Source organism: Panthera pardus, unplaced genomic scaffold (genome assembly GCF_024362965.1).
Source record: "Panthera pardus isolate Hobbes unplaced genomic scaffold, ASM2436296v1 HiC_scaffold_17, whole genome shotgun sequence".
NCBI lineage: Eukaryota > Metazoa > Chordata > Mammalia > Carnivora > Felidae > Panthera > Panthera pardus.
Genome location: NW_026526732.1, coordinates 12,661,718 through 12,684,102, shown reverse-complemented (window position 1 = coordinate 12,684,102; position 22,385 = coordinate 12,661,718). Strand labels below are relative to the sequence as shown.

General features: G+C 45.7%; 2 protein-coding genes and 1 long non-coding RNA gene across 6 annotated transcripts in view; 2 read left to right on the top strand and 1 right to left on the bottom strand.

The window, feature by feature from the left end:
* The window catches only part of SCAF8 (SR-related CTD associated factor 8), a 205,132-nt gene extending 187,289 nt beyond the window's left edge, over window positions 1–17,843 (top strand). For 2 of the 4 annotated variants that reach the window (XR_008422840.1, XR_002070812.2), the window contains 2 exons: window positions 8,232–8,324; window positions 17,456–17,843. The gene's annotated coding sequence lies outside the window, so the exon portion shown is untranslated. Of the gene's footprint in view, window positions 1–8,231; window positions 8,325–11,367; window positions 11,386–12,472; window positions 12,723–17,455 lie in introns of those variants that run through there. The other 2 variants (XR_008422839.1, XR_008422838.1) reach the window with 2 other exon arrangements.
* LOC109245336 (uncharacterized) lies at window positions 6,015–16,677 on the bottom strand. Its single transcript, XR_002070815.2, has 3 exons — window positions 16,438–16,677; window positions 8,697–8,856; window positions 6,015–8,598 (listed from the first exon to the last, which is right to left on the bottom strand). It is a non-coding gene; the product is annotated as an uncharacterized LOC109245336 (long non-coding RNA).
* Window positions 8,229–22,385, top strand: part of TIAM2 (TIAM Rac1 associated GEF 2) — a 265,433-nt gene continuing 251,276 nt past the window's right edge. Inside the window, exon 1 of the mRNA XM_053904338.1 lies at window positions 8,229–8,324. The gene's annotated coding sequence lies outside the window, so the exon portion shown is untranslated. The remainder of the gene's footprint in view (window positions 8,325–22,385) is intronic.

Genomic DNA, 22,385 nt, shown 5'->3' with positions numbered 1-22,385 from the left:
AAGCCACAGCCCCCACTGCTGCTACCTTTGGCTGAGGCAGGCAACGTCCACCCCTGCCCCTCGGCTGATCTGAATGGCCAACGTCTCCCTCCATGTTCACCTGCCTCTCTTTATGAGTATTTGTGAAAATACTCATGTACATGCCCTACCCTACAGACACACACATTCTAGTCTTTCTATTGCTTGGGCTCTGGCCTGAGAATTTTTCTTGGGAAAGTCACCAATTTTAGCCTAGAGGGAGTTATGTTCCCCTCCAAAATAAATGTCCATGGACTGAAATGTCTTGGTCTGGGGGAAATGGCAGAACGACCAATGAGCTAAATGTCACCACGACGTTATGAAACTTCTTGAGGACAGCTTCCACATCTTACCCTCTTTTGTGGACAAATCAAGCCTAAATGAATGACCCATTAATTTCACTTAGTTGAAATGGATTTTTTTAATGGATTGTGGAATACCATATTTAGAGAGATAAAAATGACACCTACCGTCAGACAAGTTCGTTTCTCTACATTTAGGAAGGAAGGAAGGAAGTCATTTGTACTCAACTTCAGGTACAGGTCCTAGTTTCTTCTGTCATATTTATCCCAGGAGCCTTAACATGTTGGTTTCAGGCAAAGGAAACCACTTCCAGAAGCCACATGCAAGGCACCCAGATTCTTGGTTTACTGAACGGAACGCGAGAGAAGGAAGAGACTGGAGTTAGCCGCAAGGGGGCTTGGGCTGTGCAGGGTGGCCCAGTGAGCCAACTTTGTTACTAGTGCGGGGACCCTCTCCCCGTGCTTCTCCCCAGCCTCCAGCCTTCTGGGACCTGTGGCGGCCTCAGCCTCACGCAGAGCATCTTGCCCCCACGCTGGGGAGGAAACAGGCTTACCGAGTAAAGCAGGGGCTGGGGCAGCACAGGAGGGGTGACTGCTTCAGCGCCTGGCCCTGGGGGCCCGGTTTTCCCTGGCAGAACATCCGCCTTCTGCGTCGTGTGCTGAGTGGTAGGAGAGGGGCTTGCAAAGTCACAGCTCCTTGAAACAGAGGGGCTGCCCTCAGCGTAGCAGAGAGCACAGACACGTAAACAAACGAATGTAGCACCATGTGAGACTTTGTTACGGGAGGGGGATAAATCAACAATAGGCAGCCCTAGTGCGGAAGCATTAAATAATTATGCCAAGGAGTATGGAGGGAGGCCTTACAGAGGTGGGGATACTGCACGCAGTCTGGAAGGGTGAATAGAGTCATAGGGCAGAGATTCCAGGAAGGTGTTCCAAATAAAGAAGAGTAAACAGTAAAGAGATTAAGACGTGTAGGTATCAGAGAACCTGGCACATTTCTCAATAGCAAAAAAAAAAAAAAAAAAAAAAAAAAAAAAAAAAATTCAGCATGGTTAGAATACGGGAAACATGGATGAGAGAGAGTTCACTGGGTACGAGGTTGGTACAGCAGATTGGGGCAAAATTGCGCTCACCGTGGTCAATTATAATTTCCACGTTGGCATCTCCCTCAAGGACTGGGAATGGGTCTCACTGCTTCTCTCAGTCCTTCTGAGTTCCCCTGTGGGCATGTGTGTGTTGTTTAAGGCATCTTTATTTGTAACTTTATTTTTTCCAACTTTATTGAGATCGAATTGACATACGACATGTGTAAGTTTAAGGTGTATTGATTTGCTACGTTAATATAGTACAAAATGATTACTGCCATAGCATTAGACAACACCTCCATCCCACTGTGTTTTAAGAATACCCAAAAGATTTTCATTGGATGAATGCATGAATGAATGTTGGTTGGTATTGGAAGTCATTTTAACCCAGACTAATGAGCTGATTAGACTGTACCCTAGTCATATACTACAGAGATTTCTTTGGACTTCATCTCTTGGGGAATATAGAGCCATAAAGTATTCTAAAACAGAGGAGTGATCTAAACATCTGTGTTTGAGGAAGTAGTTCTCACTATAATGTGACAGATTGTCTCGTTTGTGAGAGGCTGGAAGTTGGAAGGGCAGTTAGAAAACTACCGTAATGGTCTGGAGAAGATATCAGAAGGCTTGAGTGAGTAGTGACCTGAGAGAGATTTACAAGGTAGAATTAGAATCCAGCTCCAATTTTCGTGACCAATGGAATGGGAAGGAGGGAAAATCAGTGATCACAGTTGACTCAAATGAAACTAAGCTTGGCTTTCAAATAGATTTCTACTCAAAGATTAAAAAGAGAAAGAATCTAACACTCAGGCACTAAACATAATTAGCTTCTTGATGTTGGTTTAGAATAACAAAATTTAGTGAATAAGAATTGCCTAACCAATAGGATTTACATGGATATGTGATAGAACAGATTTATATAGAGTATGTAACATAAATATTACTTTTATAATGTACAAAATATGCAAATATACAAGTAAAGAGTATATTCAGATGTTGTAAGTATAATCAGGGCAGCTACGTGTGGTCTCACAGGTTGTGCACTGCAGAAGTCTAGGGGGCAACAGTAATAATAGCAATAGGTCACCCTGTAAAGCTATTGTATATCTCCCTTGTGTTTCAGCACAACATATTCCTAGACTGTTGGCTTTAAAGAACACATAAACTGCCTAGGATAGGAATTTGATGGAATTGCAAAGTTTAATCGTTGGATGGGAGCCCTTCTGTGGCCAGGTCATTAGTGTCCGATGTGTGGTGGGTGGGTGGGATGGTGATGGTATTTTTTCATGTTGAAAATGAGAGACGTCTTTCTCCCTTTAAAGGACTTGAGAGATTATGCTCTTGTACCCCATTCTGACAGCAACGGGAAAATTCAGTTTTTTGTTGGTGGTTATGTTGTAAGGCTTCGTGGTGTATGACTGTCCTGTGCCACTGTGCTCAGTGTTTCTGCATCTTGTTCAAAGCAGGCAATGTGGGATGACACGTGGACCTCGCCATTAGAAGGGATGAATTCACAGAAGCGGACGAAGGAAATACAATCCCTTCTGTTCCTTCATAACAATCAGATGTGGCTTTAAAGTTGGTGTGGATTTTGCTCACATGCTTCAGGGGAAATAGTTTCAAAATGTGACTATGGACCAGAATGTAGGTTTGGCTCGCTCTCAGCTGTGGCCTGTTGTGGCTTGCGTTTCTAAACCATCGCAGCATTTCTCCGTGGCCCGAGACCTCGCTGGAGGATGCAGGGGGCTTTGCAGAATGTGTCAGAGAGGAGCATGTTGCTGGATGTCAAACGGCCAAGGGCCAAGGGAAGAGAAAGGAGCCTTGTTAATTTCCAACCCGCCCTGGGCCACTTCGCATTGTAGACTGTCTCCGGATACTCGGGCCCTTGGGACCCAGTTGCCAAACTGGGGTCTGGAATGGGGCCCCGGGCACAGTGCAGGTAGTGTGCAAAGCTTTGTGTTTCTCCATGGTTATTCATCTAGTGGAAACATGTCAGGCTGCCTCCGCCAGGGCCATGCATTTATTTTAAAGAATTTTAGAAAGGAAATCTATCACTTACCATCTTCCTCCCTCTTTGGGCGTGTTTGTTGTGATTGGAAATCATTCCAGCCCACATGGTTGTGGCTCCCCGCCCCCCCCACCCTTTGTGCCCCTATGTTAAACAGCCCTCCGTGCAAATAAACGGAAAAGGGCAGAGTATTTTATTCAGCTACAGAAACAGGAGCAAAGTTAGACTCCAGAGAACGGAATCGTGTGACCATGGCTTGTGTCCCCTGCTGTGTGCTTTCTTTTCTCCTCCACGGGGCCAGGCCAGGAGGTAGGGCAGAGGCTGAGGCCTTGGCCATGCTGGCTGGGAGCCCAGACTCCGGTAATTCTGCTGTAAACAGGACTCCTGGCCCTGGTTTTTGAGTAGAATTTGCCTGGGGTCTATCTGGACTATTCTGATCAGGAGAGGAAATTCTGAGCTGCTCTGAGCTTGATTAAAACCTAACGGGAACGTGGGCTTTCATTTTTGTTCTCTTTGTCCTACTAGACCTGAAAATAACAAGCAATTGATCATTGTATTGTTAGTTCCCAATTAAAAGACTTTTTTTTAATGTGTATTTTATTTTTGAGGAACACACACACACACACACACACACACACACACACACTGAGCGTGAATGGGGTGGGGCCAAGAGAGGAGACAGAATCTGAAGCAGGCTCCAGGCTCCAAGGTTTCAGCACAGAGCCTGAAGCAGGGATGGAACTCACAAACCGTGAGATCGTGACCTGAGTTGAAGTTGGACACTTAACCGACTGGGCCACTTGGGCGCCCCTGTGATATATGTGATTATTATATATAATCATTATATTACGTACAATCATCTATGTTCTGGACAAAAGAACTAGAAACCAGCTTATGGCTCTGTGTGAAACAGCAAACCAACAAACAAGATCAGTAGCAAGGTAGGGTGCCTGGGCGGCTCAGTCGGTTGAGCGTCCAACTTCGGCTCAGGTCATGATCTTGGGGTTCATGGGTTCCAGTCCCGCATCCAGCTCTTGTGCTGATAGCTCAGAGCCTGGAGCTGCTTCGGATTCTGTGTCTCCGTCTCTCTCTGCCCCTCCCCTGCTCACACTCTGTCTCTGTCTCTCAAAAGGTGAATAAACATTAAAAAAATACCTAAAATAATACAGATTAGGAGCAAGGTTAGAAGTGAAAATGCAAGGGCTCTGTTGGCAGATAATTCACCCTGTTTCTCTATCTGTACAGTGAAGGTAATGTTTACTAATCAAAGTCAATCTGTACTTCTGTTGTGAAGAACAATTACTTCTTAAACGTTCAGCCTTATTATTAATGTTGACCCTTGAAAATGTTAGCAAAATCCGAGACCTTGGTTTACAATTAAAGATGTGTGAAAAACAACATACTCAGGAAGCATCGAATACAATTGTGTTGACTTGTGGCCACTAATACTTTTAATTTTTTACTTGATAATTTATTAGCATGGATGATGATTAAAAAATGGTCAATCCTTGCAGAATACCATATAGTTCATGAAGCACTTTTACATGAGCTATTGAATTTTTTTTAAGTTTTTAGTGTTTCTTTTTGAGAGAGAGAGAAAGAGAGAGACAGACAGACAGAGCATGAGTGGGGGAGGTGCAGAGAAAGAGAGGGAGGCACACAACCCAAAGCAGGCTCCGGGGCTCTGAGCTGTCAGCACAGAGCCTGACGTGGGGCTCAAACTCATGAGCCATGAGATCATGACCTGAGCCGAACTTGAATGCTTAACTGACTGAGCCACCCAGGTGCCCCCCTCTTTAAAAAAAATTTTTTTTAATGTTTACTTATTTTTGAGAGAGACAGAGTGTGAGTGGGGGAGGGGCAGAGAGGGAGAGGGAGAACTATCTTTTTCTTAATGGAATAAAAACTCATACCCTAGGGGCACCTGGGTGGCTCAGTTGGTTAAGTGTCCGACTCTCGCTACCCGCTCAGGTCATGATCTCATGGTCTTGAGATCGAGCTCCGCATGGGGTTCTGCACTGAACGTAGAGCCTGCTTGGGACTCTCTCTCTCCCTCTCTCTCAGCCCCTCTCCCGCTCTTACTCTCTCTTAAGATAAATAAGTAAACATTAAAAGCATTCATACTCTATTTCTCCTGCTCTCAACATATGCTAGTTTTCTTTCCTTAGCCATCACCTATAGCAAAGGGGAGCTTATGAAAGACTCTGTGTTTTGTAAGGTGCTGTCACACATGGTGGGTGGAGAAAGACAAAAACATTTAAGTTGTTAATTGTCTGTATATTGGGGGGTGGGCTGTTTATTTTGTATAGGACCGAGTTCTTGTCATTATTATCATGTCTGTACAAGGAAAAAATGTGGGTTAAATAGCAGACATGATAATTAAGCTCGACATCATCTCATATCATCGCTTGTTAAAAAGATAAATACGCAATAACCAAGTCACCAGACTAACGTAATGAGTTTGCCCCCCTGAGCTACGTCTTGCTGCGTGGCCACCTACCCACCCCCCCCCCCACCCCCACCAGAGAGGCTTGCAACATGAAAGACTCACCTTTTTCTGCAGGAAGAGCCTTATTTCTCTTGCCCTGAATCCTCACGCATGAAGTGGAGAAGATATCTCCACGTGGCCCTGTAGCGTATTGCCACGAGTCCTCAAATTATAAATGTGGTATTTAGATTATGTCTGAAGGAAGCTTTATTAAAAGAAGAAAAAATTTAATAACTGTCATATCCTGATAACGGAGGTAACCTGCCATCCCAAAGGGGGCACTGATCTTGAGAGTAAGGTCACCTACAAGGACCCCCTCCTCTGGATTCCCATCTCCTGAGCTCACAGATTCTAGAGGCTCTTCTGTCCTCTCTGGACGGTGGGATGGTGGGAATTCATTCCAGATCTGGCTGGCGCTTGTGGACCTTCCAGAAGCTCCCACACGTCTCGCAATCAGGGCTTGATCTGGGTTCCACGTTCTTGAGGTTTAATTCCCTCTTCCCAAGCTTGGCTTCATCATCATGCAAACACAGAACTAGTATCATTGTGCCTTCTCTCCGCTTCAGAGGTACCCACCCTCTTCCCCACATTGTGGGAGAAGGGACCCCTGCTTAGTTTTCCTCTCTGGTCCCTGAAACTTCATACCAGTCCTTGCCAAGCTTGTCCTAGTGCTGAGCATTATTAAGTTGGGGCATCCCACCCTTATAAGACTTCTGCTTGGAGAGAAACCAAGATTGTCCCCAGCTCCTTCTGGGGACAGGTGCTAATCTGCAGCAGACAACTCGCTGACTCTCCTCTGCCGTCACCATTTCATGTGAACTTGTCACTTTGTTCGATAACTCGAGAGCTTTCACGCTCTTTTTCACCACGACCCACGAAAGAAAATATATTAGACATCGCAATATATAAAGACATGTGTATGATTGATACAGGTCTGCAGACATCTATCCATGTGAGTTTCCTCACCTTCGCTTCATGCATGCTGATATTTTCCATTCTGTTCTGTTCTATTTATTTGTTTATTCATTTATTTTTAATGCTCATCAAGATTCAAAATTAATTTTCATGGTTGTCTAAGGAGTCACGAGCTGGGGTTTGAACAACACTGTGTTAATTAATGCATCTGACTCCCTCTCCCCCATTTCTGAGACACTGTGACCTCACTGGGCGCAGGAAAGAAAAAGTGTCTATTTCTTCTTGTATACTTGGTATACTTTGGTGCCCTTCACTAGCAGATGCTCAGGTAAATACTTGTTGAGGGAAGAACTCAGCCTGAGTGTTTCTGCCCATGCTTATCTACCTTGCAGGGCATTTGTAAGAACTGAGTGAGATCATGTATTTAGGGCGAGAACACAGGGCTTTGCACCAACAGATGCTCAATGAACATACGTTTCTTTGTGGTTTTCTAGACTAGCTCTCCCTCCAGTTCACCATCTGATTGCACTGCAGCTTTTGTTTTTTGTTTTATTTTGTTTTTTAAGTGTAATGAGGGTTTGAACTCCATTAGCCTAAGGTCTCAGTCAGCCCAAGGGCTTTATAATTTTCTGAGTTGCCATAGAGTCAGGGCCAAATTGCTCTTCCAGAACAGTCTAAAAGTACAGGAAGGTCTTGGGGGAGAGTTCTTTTGGTCGTACCCTGGCCTGGGACTCATTTCTCCATGAAAAGTAGAGACATGAGCTCATTAGAACTTCTAAAATGAAAATGGCTTCCACGTTTTAAAAGATTATATAGTAAGTTTAAACTTAACATGAACTATAGAGTGTTTTGTGAATTGAAAGTCTCCATGAGGGCTCAACATTTCAGAGCCACAACACCTAAATTAAGTCTGATGTCACAGAAAGGTGGTGACTTTTGATTCCACCAGAAACTGGTGGTGGGGCTCGGGAGATACCATTTCTTCATCCGCAGAAAGGAGAATCTCACACATCCTCAAAATTCTGTGACCTCAACCATGAACTTGGGAGTCCTTCATTTTACATTTGCTGGAATGTATTAACCATCGAGGAGATAACATTCCAATGAAAACACACATCTCGGTGGCAAAGTCTGAATCAAATACGATGCCTGAAACCTCTTCTGTCTGTTAACAGTTTTCTTGCTGCTCTCATGTAGCAGCACTAACTGGTGTCTTACTGAGCTGAGAGCCAAAGAGGCAGGTTGTTATCTGTAGAAATTAAGCCTCCGACACCAAGCTCTTGCATGAATCAGCGCCGTCGTTTGTTTCGAATTGTGCTTGTCCATGAAATGTGAGCTTTTTGTTTAATGCGGTGTGAACTGATCATTCGCATCTGGGTAATTTAACCAACCCACTTGCTGCTTTCTTCTAGGTCAGAATGGCTCAGAGGATAACGGAGTTTCAAAGTCTAGCGGAATACGAAGTCTTTCGCCTTCGGCTGTCTGGATTCAATTTACGAAGGCCAGTAAGTGAATTCCATCTCCTACCAGCTGGTACCTGTGCTTCTTTACAAGTTCTTAACGAGCAGGCGGTCCTGAAGTTAGAGGGGGTGATTGGGACCGCCTGACCTGCGTCGGACCCCTGTAACTGCCTTGGCATTAAATTCACGAATTTTTCAGACATCTAGGAAAAATAAAATGCTCGGTGTGGAGAGGTTATCAGGGCGGTTCTCTGCCACCAGCTCCATAATACGGAAGCTTCGCATGTGCTCTTTCTAGGCATTGCCCTCTACGGAGGTTCTGATGGAGAAGAAAATCAGATAATAAGTGGTTCACCTTGAAAGCTAAGCTCCCCCCTCCCCCGCCCCCCCACCCAATGTCAAAAGGGACTCCCTTACCTTTGTTGTTTTCAAAGGAACACGCCTTCAGCTTCCATACAATTCAGGAGCTGTGCCGTGGATGCTCGTGGAGAGGGAACAAGAAGCTCATGTCAGGCAGTGGTCTTCTCTTAGCTCGTCTTGCCCATTGTGTTGACCTCCGTGTCCTACTCTTCCTTCCCTGTGAGATAAGGTGCTTGTCCAGCCGCGTCCCTCCCCTGAGAATGCCCCTGCATGGGTCCCATCTCCTGCAGGATTAAACCCAGCCTTTGAGCCTGGCTTTCAAGGGCTCTGTGACCCAATCCCCTTGCCAGCCTCGTCTCTAACACCCCGTCCTCACCCTTGGCTCTTGTCCTTTATCTGGTGTGATCTCTAGCCCCTTCTTCCCCTGCCTGCCTTGCAAGACTCCCTCATGGGTCAGCCCCTCGGGGCAGCCTTTCTGGGACCCACTGTACCCGGCTCCTGCACACACCTCCGCCCTGTACTCACCCCGTCACATCCCGATTACACTTTTCCTTTTCTCTTCCTCCTGCTAGACGGGCGCCCTTCAAGGGCTCCCTCACTGTCGAGGCAGCATAGTGCAGCAATGAAGGGCACGGTGCCCGGAGCCTCACTCCCCAGGGTCTAAACCCGGTTTTGTCATCTACTGACTGTGTTAGACTCCATCTCCTGCCCTACTTCTCTTCTCTATCAAATGGGGGCCATAAAAACCCCTACACTGCAGGCTTTGTGGGTGTGTTAGATGCAACAGCGCATATGAAGTACTCGAGACCGTGGCAGGACCTGGTGAGAGCTACGGAAGCGTTGTCCCTTGTTAGTGTCCACCACGCTAAAGACTAAGTTCCGCGAAACAGCGCATTTTCCCCTTGAAGACGAGTGCCATGCAAATTGCAGCAATGATTTGTAGGCAATGCATATTTTCTGGGAATTTTAGAACATTTGGCTGAAGGAAGCTGAATGAAAATAGGGGCGCCTGGGTGGCTCAGTCGGTTGAGCGTCTGACTCTTGATTTTGGCTCAGGTCATGATCCCAGGGTCGTGGGATCGAGCCCCGCATTGGGTTCCTCACTGAGCATGGAGCCTGCTTGAGATTCTCTCTCCCTATTTCTTTCTCTCTCTCTCCCGGCTTGTGCTCTCTCTCTCTCTCTCTCTCTAAAATAAAAATTTTAAAATAATAATTTTAAAAAGAAATATATTTTATGAAATCTTAGGGGTTTCTTCACTTATTCCTCATTACATAGCTGAATCACCAGCCTGGGAAGCCATCACTGCTGCTTTGATTCCAGATGCTTCTAAGTGTATGAGCCTCTTAAAAGTCTCTTAAGCCTATTTTAGGTTCCTTTAAAGCCTGTCATCGTTTGGGCTGCTGTAACAAAAATGCCAAAAACTCAAAGGCTTGTAAATAACACACTTTTATTTCTCACAGTTCTAGAGGCTCAGTCCAAGCTCATGGCACCACGGATTCCATGTCTGGTGAGAGCACACTTCCTCACACTGTTGCCTTCTCAGTGTTCCCTACACAGCTGCCTCCTAGCTCTCCAGGGCCTCCCTTGTAAGGGCACTAACCCTAGTCCTGGGGGCTCCACCCTTATGACCCAATTGCCTCACAGTGGCCTTCCTTCCTAATGCCTTCAGGGTAGGATTTCTTTCTTTCTTTCTTTTTTTAAATGTTTTATTTTTGAGAGAGAGAGAGAGTGCTCACAAGTGGGGGAGAGGCAGAGAGAGAGGGAGACACAGAATCCGAAGCAGGCTCCAGGCTCCGAGCTGTCAGCACAGATGCCAATGTGGGGCTCGAACTCAAGAACCACAAGATCATGATCTGAGCTGAAGTTACACACTTAACCAACTGAGCCACCCAGATACCCCTTGAGGGTGGGATTTCAACATATGAATTGGTGGTGGGGGGGACACAAATGTCCAGATAAAAGCACCTCCCACCCCTGCACCGTCACAATATCCGTGACACGTGAAGACGTCTGCTCCCACTACTCTGCTGGTGTTGAACCCGCCATGAGTGACCTCCTTTAAAAAAAAAAAATGCCATGTCTTTCCTCATGCCTCATTCTCCTTTTCCTTTCTTCCAAGGCTGTTGCTGTTGATGTCCCACTACCCCACCCCTCACCCCTGCTTCTTCAGGAAGCTCTTCCTCCGCTCACCCGAACAGCCTTGCCTGCTTTCCTTGGCTCCTGGGCAGGACCCTCTCCCTTGCCTGGACCCTCTCTACTGCCCCCAGCAGCTGGGTTGGGGGCCTGCCCAGTCACTCCCTCCTGTTCTTCTAGTGATATATTTCTCCTCAGAGAAGTCACTACAAGGGTGATTTCCAGATTTGAATCTCTAGCCCTGACTCCTCTTTTGAGTTAAAATTGCTCTCTGGCCATTTCAGCTGGCGGGGGGCAGGGGGGGGTGTCTCTTCAGTTTCAGTGTGACCAACCAACTTGGTTTCCCCCACACCTGCACCCAGGGTCTGTCAGGAGACATCTCTTACAGCCATCTCGTCTTGTAACTACAGCCATCATTGACATGTTCGTGTCCTTCAGCCCCTTGAAAGTGTCACCAAGCGCTGCTCCTCTCTCACAACAGTTTAGATTTGCATCTATTCTCCATGTTTGTCACCTCTGGCAACAGCTTCTGCTCAAGACTCCCGCTCTGGTGCCCCACTGCAGGACTGACGTACAATTTTCCTATCTCCTCAGAAACCTTAAGTGGCTCCTTCTGACTAATCAAGAGCCAAGTCCAGGTCCTTCTGCCTGGATTCCAAAGCGCCATGTAACCTGATCCCAACCTACCGCATCGAACGTATTTCTAGAACCTTCTCCAGACGTTTGTGGAATACCTGCTTTCTTCCAGGCACTCTCCTAGGTCCCTAGTGGGATCAAAGGATGAAGGAGGTAGGCCCCCTCCTCCAAGACCTTCACAGTGAGGTGGGAGGTTGGAGGTAGAGAGTGTTGCCAGGCACAAAAATTCTAATTATAACATAGGTGCATTGTCCAAAGCAGAGTAAGTGCCAGGAGGACCCAGAGAAAAGAGTTATCAGTATAGATGCATCCTATGCTATAACTTAGATAGTCACTTTCTGTCAACTTGAAACATATTGATGTTTCTTTTTTACTTTTATTTATTTATCTATTTATTTATTTATTTGAGAGAGGCGGGGAAAGAGAGAGAGAGAGTGCATGTGTGCACACACACAAGCCAAGGAGAGGGGCAGAAATAGAGGAAGAGAATCTTAAGCAGGCTGCACATCCAGCGTGGAGCCCGATGCGGGGCTCCATCCCACGACCGTGAGGTCATGAACTGAACCAAAATCAAGAGTCAGCCAATCAACCGACTGAGACATCCAGGCACCCGTAAACATATCAGTTTCATGAGCCATTTTGTTAGCAACAGATCCAAACGATTCTTGGGAAACCAGACTATTCAACATTTTTTAATAGAAAAGTGTAAGTACTTTACCCCGAAATAGGTTGATTTTTGAGGTAGATTGGAAGGGTGTGCTTTCTTGTCACTATTCGGGGGGTGGGGGAGGGCTACACTTTGCCTGAATTTCTATTTTTGAAAGAGCTCTTTTAAAACGTATTGCTATTGGTAAATCCTCTATTGAATTTTTATATGAATGTCAACATCCAATACTGGGCTAAAATGAAAATGGTCTTCTCAGAGATTAGCTCTTTTGTCAAATGCATAAATAAGGATGGATTTCAGGGAAGATGAGACTGATAGTCAATTCTGCACTCTTTTTTTGTGAAAAGCTCTAATTTTAAGAGCACCCCTCAGCTGCTTCCTGTGTGACCCTCACAGATAAATCTGGGGTGAAAACTCTGACCTGAAGCTCCGGTAAGAAGATCTCACATCAAGAGAATTCATTTCTGTGGAATTTCCCAGCCTACACTCATGGTCTGGCATTCATGAGACTCTGTTGTGTTTGGATGAGAAGAAGAATTCTCTGTGACCTTGAAACTTTTGTTTTGGATGGCTCCTCCTTCTATTACTTCCTCATTGCATTAATGGCTGCCCATGGATCCAAGATAAACCACCTTCCCATGCCTGAGAGACTGTAGTTTAAACATTCGATGTTCTGTTGCTGCGTTATTAGGCTCAGCCTCCTAAGTTGCACTGTAAAATTCTAGAAGGTAAACAGTTGGGCATATATTTTCATGTGTGTCAAATTACAGGGGACACACACACGTTTTGCTACCTCTTTGAACCCTGAATGAGATTTCAAGAGTGTGCACCTCGGGGAGGATCCCTGTCTTTGCATCCCGCCCCAGCCCCACCTCTACTTTTCCCCTCACCTGAACATCTGAGCCAGTGGAGAATAAACAGACAAGTGCCACCCCACCCTGTCCTATGGGCAGCCCTACCTTACAAACACACACACGTTTCCGCACACATACAAGCACACGTATACATACCTGCCTGCAACCCTCTGCCCCCAAACATGCACATACATACTGAAGGCTTTATAAAAGCTCTCTTCAAACATGCACCGGATGTTTGCACAGAGAGCCCAAGGATGGGAAGAGACTGTCTAGAGGTAATCTCTGAATGTTTCTCTCTTTTGTCTTTGCACTGTACCCTTTCACCCTTCCTCTTAGGCAAAACAGATTTCCATGAGACCTTATTCCTCACGGCTCCTGGCTTTCCTTCTGTCACTGTCTTCTCTCCCTGGCAGAGCTCCAGCCTGAGGTATCCCTCATGTAGATGCTACTGGGATCTGTTTTTCCAGAGGTTATTCCGAGCCTTCCCCACTCTGCCCCTTCCTTTTAGAACCAAAGACATTGGCAAGTCCGTTAGACCACCTGGACAAGAGAGAGCTAAGCCCAGGATGGGGAGCCAGCCCTGAGTCCCATCATTAGCTTGTTCAAACCAGTAGAGCTCTGGTACCAGTAGTTCAGCAATGGCCGAAGCCAGGTACTGATACTGTGATATCAGAGCTCACGGATCTAAATAGGACCCTCATCCCCTAACACTCAGTGGCCAGTTGCACCACCCTCTGAGGAAACCTATGAGCCACACCACCCTATGGCATGTCAGCTTTCATTTGTCAAGTTTGGGCAAGTCACTGTGCCAAAAACCACTGGGTGGGTGTATACACTTTTGCACGAATAGTCTTCAGTCATTATTGCAGACAATCTGGGGCCTCAGCGGTGGGATTTGATTTTAAAAGGATGTGCAAAAATACAGAAAGAGAAGGGTGAGTAAGCAGTGATGGACATGAGAAGATGTTTAGAACAGCAGAAGCCTAAAATGAGCCTGGGCTTGCAAAGATGCAAAGGGTGGTTAAAAGGGCTTTTAAACTATCTTTAGACAGAAGAAAGTGGGAATGGGGATCACAGAGGGGACTTAATGAGCAAAGGGGAGGCTGGGCTAAGGGATCCCTCTAGCCCTGGGAATCAGTGATTCTCCCAGACAGATGTCCGTGTTCCATATGAGGTCCACACATGTCCACGGATGTGAACTAGGAAGGTAACTCTAGAGGCGGAAAGATTGGCTACTGAAACGTCATTAGTGATTATTGCTTTTCACCCAAAATGTTTAATGTGGCTTCCAAAATTACCGAATTGATTCCCAGGGTATAGTTTATTTTCTGCAAGATTCTGATTTGTTCAGGGTGCTCCCTCATGAGCTGATAATACTCTATACTTACACAGCGACTTTCATCTGTGGATCTTAAAGACTTTTATAAGCATCAGTTAGTTCTCAAGCGCGACTTTGAAATTATTTGCACACCTGTGAAGTGTGGCTAGTGAACACTTTTCCACCCAGGCAAAGCCAGAATACTGAGATGGACGGTCTCCTGGGTGTCCGACTGCTTGTGGATGAGACCCTGGTACTGATGCCCAAATGAACTCCAACCTCTTCTCACCGTTTGGTCCCACCACTTACGTCAGATCTTTGTTTCGACGTTAAACTATCAAATAACATGTGGAATTGGGGAGAAATTTCCAGACTTCTAATCAGTGTGTAGATTTGAGAACTGTGTATCCCTTCTGGCTTTACAAAATTGGAGCTGCTTTATAGCCTGTCACACGCATAAACTGAAACACAGAACCAGAGCCGTCTGGAAGGTTCTGGAAGCTTCTGGGACAGGATCGAACACTTTATTGTTGTGTCTCCACCCCACCCCCTGTCCTACTTCCCAAGCCTGTTAACCATTTAACCCTGTTTAACTAGTCATAGGGAATTCCTCCAAGGTCCAAGGTGAAGGGAAAAGCTTGCACATTAGAGGCTCCCCCCAACTCCTACCCCACGGTTCTGACTCTGGCACTGACATTTTCCTAGTTGAAATCCAAACACTACCTGCTGCCTTAATTTCCTCTGCATTTGTCCCTCCTTTTTTTTTTTTTAATTTTTTTTTTAACGTTTATTTATTTTTGAGACAGAGAGAGACAGAGCATGAACGGGGGAGGGGCAGAGAGAGAGGGAGACACAGAATCGGAAGCAGGCTCAGGCTCTGAGCCATCAGCCCAGAGCCCGACACGGGGCTCGAACCCACGGACTGTGAGATTGTGACCTGAGCTGAAGTTGGACGCTTAACCGACTGAGCCACCCAGGCACCCCTGCATTTGTCCCTCCTTAAACCCCTACCATCCAGGGTCTACTCTCTCTCCTCCAATGAATTCACTTTCTAAAAGTCTTCAATGACTTCCGACAATTCCAAAAGGCACTTCTCAGGCCATTCCACCTGACCTCCCTGATGCTATTGCCAGAACTATCTGCCTCCTCGAAAGTCTTTCTTTCTTTGACCTCTGTGGCCCTGAAATTCCCATTTTCCTTTCGCCCCTCTGACGATTTCTCTCCCTCCTTCTGAGGGCATTTCACAAGGAATCCCACCAGCCTTTGTGGTCCTGGCTCATCTCTGACCCTCCTCGTGGGATCAAGTCTTGCCTCCCCGTCTCTGACAGGAATGGGGTAGCTCTCCCTGTCTCCCAGACTGAACAGCTGCAAGGTTATATCCATACTTCACTTGTTTTCATTTTCTACACCAAGGGGCTCACTGAGTTTTTGTTTTCCTTCTGAAGTAGCTCTTAACATTCATGGCCACCTCAACTCAGGCCCCAAACCTAAGGCGTTTCCCCCAAACTCTTTTGATCGTGCACATTAACAAAACATGTTCATATATCGACCTCAGATTTTAAAAGTGTTTTTTTTTTTTTTTTAATGATTGAGATATAATTCACACTTCTGGTTTTAGGTTGCGTATGTATTATACACTGTATTAGTCTTCTGATATTGCCACAGACTAGGTGGCTTAACGAACAGAAATTTATTTTTGCACAGTTTTCGAGGCCAGAAGTCTAAGATCAAAGAGCCATGAGGTTTGATTTCTGGCAAGAGCTCTCTTCCTGGCTTATAGACCGCTACCTTCTCACTGTGTCCTCACAGGGACTCTTCTCCATGCATGCATAGGAGAGGGGTGGGGGCTGGGGGTGCAGAGGGAGACAGGAGAGAAAGATCTGGTGCCTCTTCCTCTTTCTATTAGGATGCTAGTCCTATTTAAATACGGCCCGACCCTTATGAGCTTGTTTAGCCTTAGTTACCTCCGGAAGGCCCTATCTTCAAATACAGTTATGTTAGGGGTTAGAGCCTCAGCACGTGAATTCGGTAGGGACGCGTGTCTTGTTGGTAACACACACATTTTCTATTAAACTATTTAAAATATGTAAAATATACGCTAAAAAATATGGGCACTTTGAAAGTAAATACACATAAAAATTCCAATGTTTTCTTCCCACCATCTTTGTGGATTACCTTAAGCATACCTGGAAGTACACATTGGTCATTCGAAACCACGGACGGTGATGATCGCAATGTCCCAAAGGCTCTGTCCGCTACCAGGCTTCTGCTCTGCCTTCTGATACAGCCTCTGCATTAACCTATATAAAACACTGGTTTCTTCTCCCTTCCTCTGAAAACTTTGGTGCTCTGGGTTGCCCAGAGGACAGGCCAACTGCCAGCTTGACCTTCACGGCACCACATGTCCCACCATGACTTTTGCTTCAAGCCATAATTCTTCCTGATGGCTCGCTTGGGCCCCTTTCTCCTCCTCTGCGGGTCCTGGGCCTCTAGCTTGTTTCTGCACAACCTTGCCTGCTCCCTCCAAAATGTTCTCCCTCCCTCCCCAAAGCTCTGTCTCATCTCTTGGTACATTTGCTGCTCAACAGTGTTCGTCGTACTTTCATGGGTGCCATCGTATTTTTCAGCTGGATCATGAGCTCCCAGAGCTCATGGTCCCGGAGTTTCTTCTCCATCTCCTGTCCTTCTCTTCTCTGGACACAGACTCTGAACCTGTCCTCTGTCACTGCAGTGCTTCTTGGTCCTCCTTCCAGAACGGCAAATCCACAGGGCAGCCTGAGCCTTCTCAGTGGGTGTTCTTGGGCAGAGACAATCTTGGAGGCCTTGGAGGCAAGGACACCATCTGACTTGCTGGTCACATGTGTACCGTGGACTGAACGTGTTTGGGGCAGGCAACTTAACACTACTACATTCCTCAATTTACTCCAGCTCAGCTTCTTGCAAATGGTATTTCCCAGAAGTTGGTAATGTATTCTCCTAAAGATTTAATAGAAGAAAAGTTGGCTGCTTGTTGAGAAGTATGCTTTTGGCTGCCAACTCGGAGTGCCTTAAATTAATGTTGACAAATGCGAGATGTATTAGCACAGCATCCGTCTCTTTAGTGCCTGATGGGGCTCAAGACGCGCACGTAAATCATTCAGATGACAATTTTCTGGGCTGAGCACTTGGCATTTACCTATCACGAATCAGTGCACCTGTTCACAGATGGCAGCACCGGGACACTGAGGATGATTTGAGATGATGGCCACTCAAGGAGCAAAATGACTTTGAAACATTGAAAAGCAAGCCTGGAGCTATCTCCAAATCTTCTTGAATTCCCCCTTTAAAACTCATCAGCATATGCTGACCTGGACTAAAATGAAGGTATCAGCTTACCTCCTGGACTTTCGCTTTACGGCCCTCTGGCTGGCAACGTAGCCATCCAGTTTCCAATGCGTGCCCGGGGACCGTCAGTGCTGGGATGGATGGCCTCCGAGATCGGTTAGCTGAAACCCACCCTGCTTTGTGAGGTGAATGTGTACAGGCTGAAAATTAGTTTCTGGGTCTGTTTTAGGAGGTGATTGTCCAAAAAACTGAACTGGTTAATATTTAAGCTACCTATTTTCTTTCCTTATTTGCCTGATGAACTTGGCAGAGTGGGTGAATGTCATAATCGTGTTCGGAGTCCAAAAATCATTTCGCAGTGTGTATTTCAGGTATAATATGGTTCAATGTCCTGAGCCAAGAGTATCCTGCCAACCCCTTTGGGTATCATGCAGTGGCACTGGGGTGTCGCACATGACTTGCACAGACCGTGCAGGCTCCCAGCAGGGGATATTTTGCAGATTAGAGTGTACGTGCCGCTCTCCTATAAGGATCAGTTACTGAATTTCCTCTGTGTTTCTTCATACGTTTTCATCGTAGCCACCTGGGTCTCTCACGTTGACAGCAGAGGGCTGATTTGGTGAGAGTGACAGGTTTGGGGAAGGGCCGGTGCTGTTCGCGACAGCTGTTCACAGAATATTTCTTTGAGACTTTTGATCCTTTTCTTTTCATGAGAAACCCACAGAGAAAGACAGGACCCACAGAGAGAAGGGGGCTGGGAGAGGGGAGAGATCAAAGGAAAAAGAAAAGAATGGAAAAAGAATGAAAGGAAGGAAGGGAGGGAGGGGGGGAGTGAGGGAGGAAGGAGGGAGGGAGGAAGACAGAGAAAGAAAGAAAGAAAGAACAAGAAAGAAAGAAAGAAAGAAAGAAAGAACAAGAAAGAAAGAAAGAAAGAGGGAAAGAAAGAAAGAACAAGAAAGAAAGAACAAGAAAGAACAAGAAAGAAAGAAGAGGAAGGAAGGAATAAAGGAAAGAAAGGGAGGAAGGGAGAAAGGAAGGAAAGACAAGAAAAGAAAGAAAAAGAGAAAGAAGGAAAAGGAGAGACGGTCTCCCAGTCAAGCCCACCCAGTTTTAAAACGCTGCTCCTCTGAGAAGAGTTTAGCTCAGGTCACACTTTCTCGTCCAGCCTCCACCTTCCACTGTGGCTGTTGGCACGGGCCACTGGGACCATTACAGACAGCACCGGGGGTGGGGGGTGGCTGACTGTGCTGGCCTCCTTCTTTCTCCCGGGCTGGTGCTGAGGCCTGAGTGGGGAATACCCACGCTGGCTGCCAAGCGAAGCATTTTCATAGCCTGAGTCACCCAGACGGAGCTTTACTTTGTGAACACAAAACAGGCAAATCACGAACAATCACCCCAATCCTGGCAGGCGGGGGTGAGGATTATCGTGAAGTGCCATTAGGTGCACTCAGGAGAATTCTTAACCCCGTTGTTCTGTGATTCTGTTTTGCGTGAGCGTGATGGCGAACCTCTAACAACGGGCGAATGTTCTCCCCTCCTCACTGTTTTCTCTAACTCCTGCTTTGAAGCACAAAACCGGCTTGAAGTCTGGCAAGTCTGTGTTCATCACTGGGATTTAATTAAAATACACTGAGCCTCGCAGAAGCTTGTGGCTTAGAGTAATGGAAAAGTTTAGGGAATCAGGAACACAGACTGATCCTGGGAAGAAAGGTTAAATTTCCCCTCAAGCACTGGATTTCTTGCCTTCCATCTCCTCCCAGATGTGCCATTTACTCCTTCTTAAAAACAGCAGTCAGTTTTCTAAAAGAGGATCAATTAATTTTATTTCAAGTATGTGGTATTTGCATATACGGAAGCGTTACCCAAGTGTTCATACTATTTCATATTCCTTTGTATTGGATTAACTTATAAACATCTATATAAATCCTAAAGTTTATTTATTTATTTTGAGAGAGACAGAGACAGCGCTAACAGGAGAGGGGCAGAGAGAGAGAGAGAGAGAGAGAGAGAGAGAGAGAGAGAGAATCCCAAGCCGGCTCCATGCTGCCAGGGCAGAGGCAGATGCGGGGCTCGAACTCTCGAAACCTTAAGATGGTGACCCGAGCCGAAACCAAGGGTCGGACACTTAAGTGACTGACCCCCGCAGGCGTCCCTATAAACATGTATTTATCGAGCACCTACTATGTGTAGAGCAAATGTGGGGTGCGAGGGACGGCATGGTAAGAACTAGGCTGGCTTGGCTCCTTTCCTCACGGATCTTCTGAAGTCTTTGTGGTGCCTCTTGGTCTCTCCATCGTGTTAAGTGAGCTTGACTTTCACAAAGTGTCAAATACTTAAGAAAAAATAAGTGGTTTTGGGGGGTATCTGGGTGGCTCAGTCGGTCACGTGTCCGAGTCTTGATTTTGGCTCAGGTTATAATCTCACGTTTCGCGAGATCAAGCCCCGCATCGGGCTCTGAGCTACCGCCGAGGAGCCTGTTGGGGATTCTCCCAGTTTTGAATGCCGCACTCGTCACCAGCATATAATTACATATAATTGAATATATCTCTCTAATGGTGATGATATAGCAGTATTCTTCAAAGCATGATACACACGTTACTCCCACACATCATCCATCATTTCAATAGCTCCGTAAATCAGTTGGTGGAGATGCCCACCGCGTTGCTTTAGTTGTTGGCTGGGAGAAGGCACTTTGGGACAGTGGCCTGACACACAGTTTTGGATCTGAGTCAACTGCATGTGTTTGTAAAAATTCCCATTTTTTTAAGCCTCCCTGCAGGTCCAACAGAATGAGAATCTCAGGAGTTGGGATCAGACATACGCATTTTCAGCAAGGACTCCCCCAGTCATTTTTGTTCAGAGTAAAATTTAAGAGTATTAGTTTCTAGCTTTTCTCATTAAAACCAGTGCAAAAGCAATCAGTCAATTGGTCAAACCAAACAAACCCAATCCAGTGTTTGGGGTGGGGAGCTGATATCAGACAGGTCTGTGATAAGTTTCCATCCCCCGCCCAAAGCAATAAATCATGATATGATATTGCTTATGTTCAGCTTGTTGGGCCAAGGACCTTTGTCACGTCATCTGATTTCTCACTTTCTTCCTTTGCAGAGTGAGGGCTTAGACCTAAGGATCTTTAGGCACCTTTTTTGTTAACATGAACACACTAAGCAGGTACGTGCAGTGGTGGCCAATACTTTTATCCCTTCCTGTCCACGTGACCTTCCTACATTCTACGTGAACATTGGCCGCCAGGAGATTAAGGCAGAGAGGAAGAAGATAGATGATTAGCACAACAGAAACAAGTCTTAGGGAAATTATGCCTTCAGACTTATTTCTAATTATTTCCTCTTGTCTTTTTCTTTCTGTGGAATAATGTTCTTTGTTCTGTTAGTGACTGAGTTCACCGTTTTAAGATTCGTTCTTGTATTAATTCATTTACTGAACACTTAGGAGTGTCTGGTATGTTCTAGGACAGGGCCATGTGTTAAGGATGTGAAAGTGCACACACATTTTGACTTCAAAGGACCTTCCCCCTACTAAAATTGGTACAGTTTGGCCAAAGTAGTCCATTTTCAATTCTAGGCTCTTCTTCCTGAAAGAATGATGTAGGAAATATTTTTAAAAACATTAAGACGAAAAAAAAAAAAGACTAGTTTCTTAAATTGCAAACCTAAATTTTTGAAAGACAATTCCGACCCAGTCACATATCACTGTTATCCACATGAGTGAACGGACAAAACCCACAGCTGTATCATATGTTTTAGCCCTTCCCATCACTCATATAATCACATTCCCTGGGAACAAAGTAAGGCAGGTAGAATTTTTAAAGTTTTTGACTTTCTTGCCACAGAGATGCTTATGTTTATTTCATAACACCTACTACATTCCAGATAGTAAGTCTATATGGATTCATTTCCTGCTTTTCTAAATAACTTTTAGAGGCTGACAGTACACCCAAAGGGGGCCTCTAACTCATGACCCCGAGATCAAGAGTCCCATGCTCCACTGACTGAGCCAGCCAGGTGCCCAGAAAGTTTGTACCTTTTAATCCCCTTCACCTATTTTGACTATAAGACCTCCTTTAAAAATAATATGTTGCAGCAGAGGGGCACCTGGGTGGCTCAGTTGATTGGGTGACCGATTTCGACTCAGGTCATGATTTCGCTGCTCTTAGGTTCGAGCCCTGCATCAGGCTCTGTGCTGACAACTCAGCCTGGAGCCTGCTTTGGATTCTGTCTCCGTCTCTCTGCCCCCCCCCCCCCTCTCACACACACACACACACACAACACACACACACTCTCTGTCTCTCAAATATAAATGAACATTAAAAGAAAAAAAATCGTATTTCAGGGGCTTCTGAGTGGCTCAGTTGGTTAAGCGTCCGATTTTGGATGGGATCATGATCTCACAGTTCATGAGTTTGAGCCCTGCATGGGGCTCTAACCTGATAGTGCAGAGCCTGCTTGGGATTCTCTCTCTCTCTCTCTCCCTCGCTGTCTGCCCCTCCCCCACTCTCCCTCTTTTTCTCTCTCTCCAAATAAATAAATAAACTTAAAAAAATAAAAAAACAAAAATGATATTTCAAATTAATTTCCTCCTAATTATATTGCAGTGTTTTTAATGACAAAAACTCATGAAAGGGTTAGCGTGTTTCAAAATTCTTGCTCGGTTGATATGACTTAAATGTTTTAAACTAAGGGGTTACCTGAATTTATGAGCTTCTCTGTATATCTTGGATTTATAAGTGGGGGGAAAGATTTGGATTTATCTTCAATTTATGATCAATTTTATATTCAGCGGAGAACTCTAC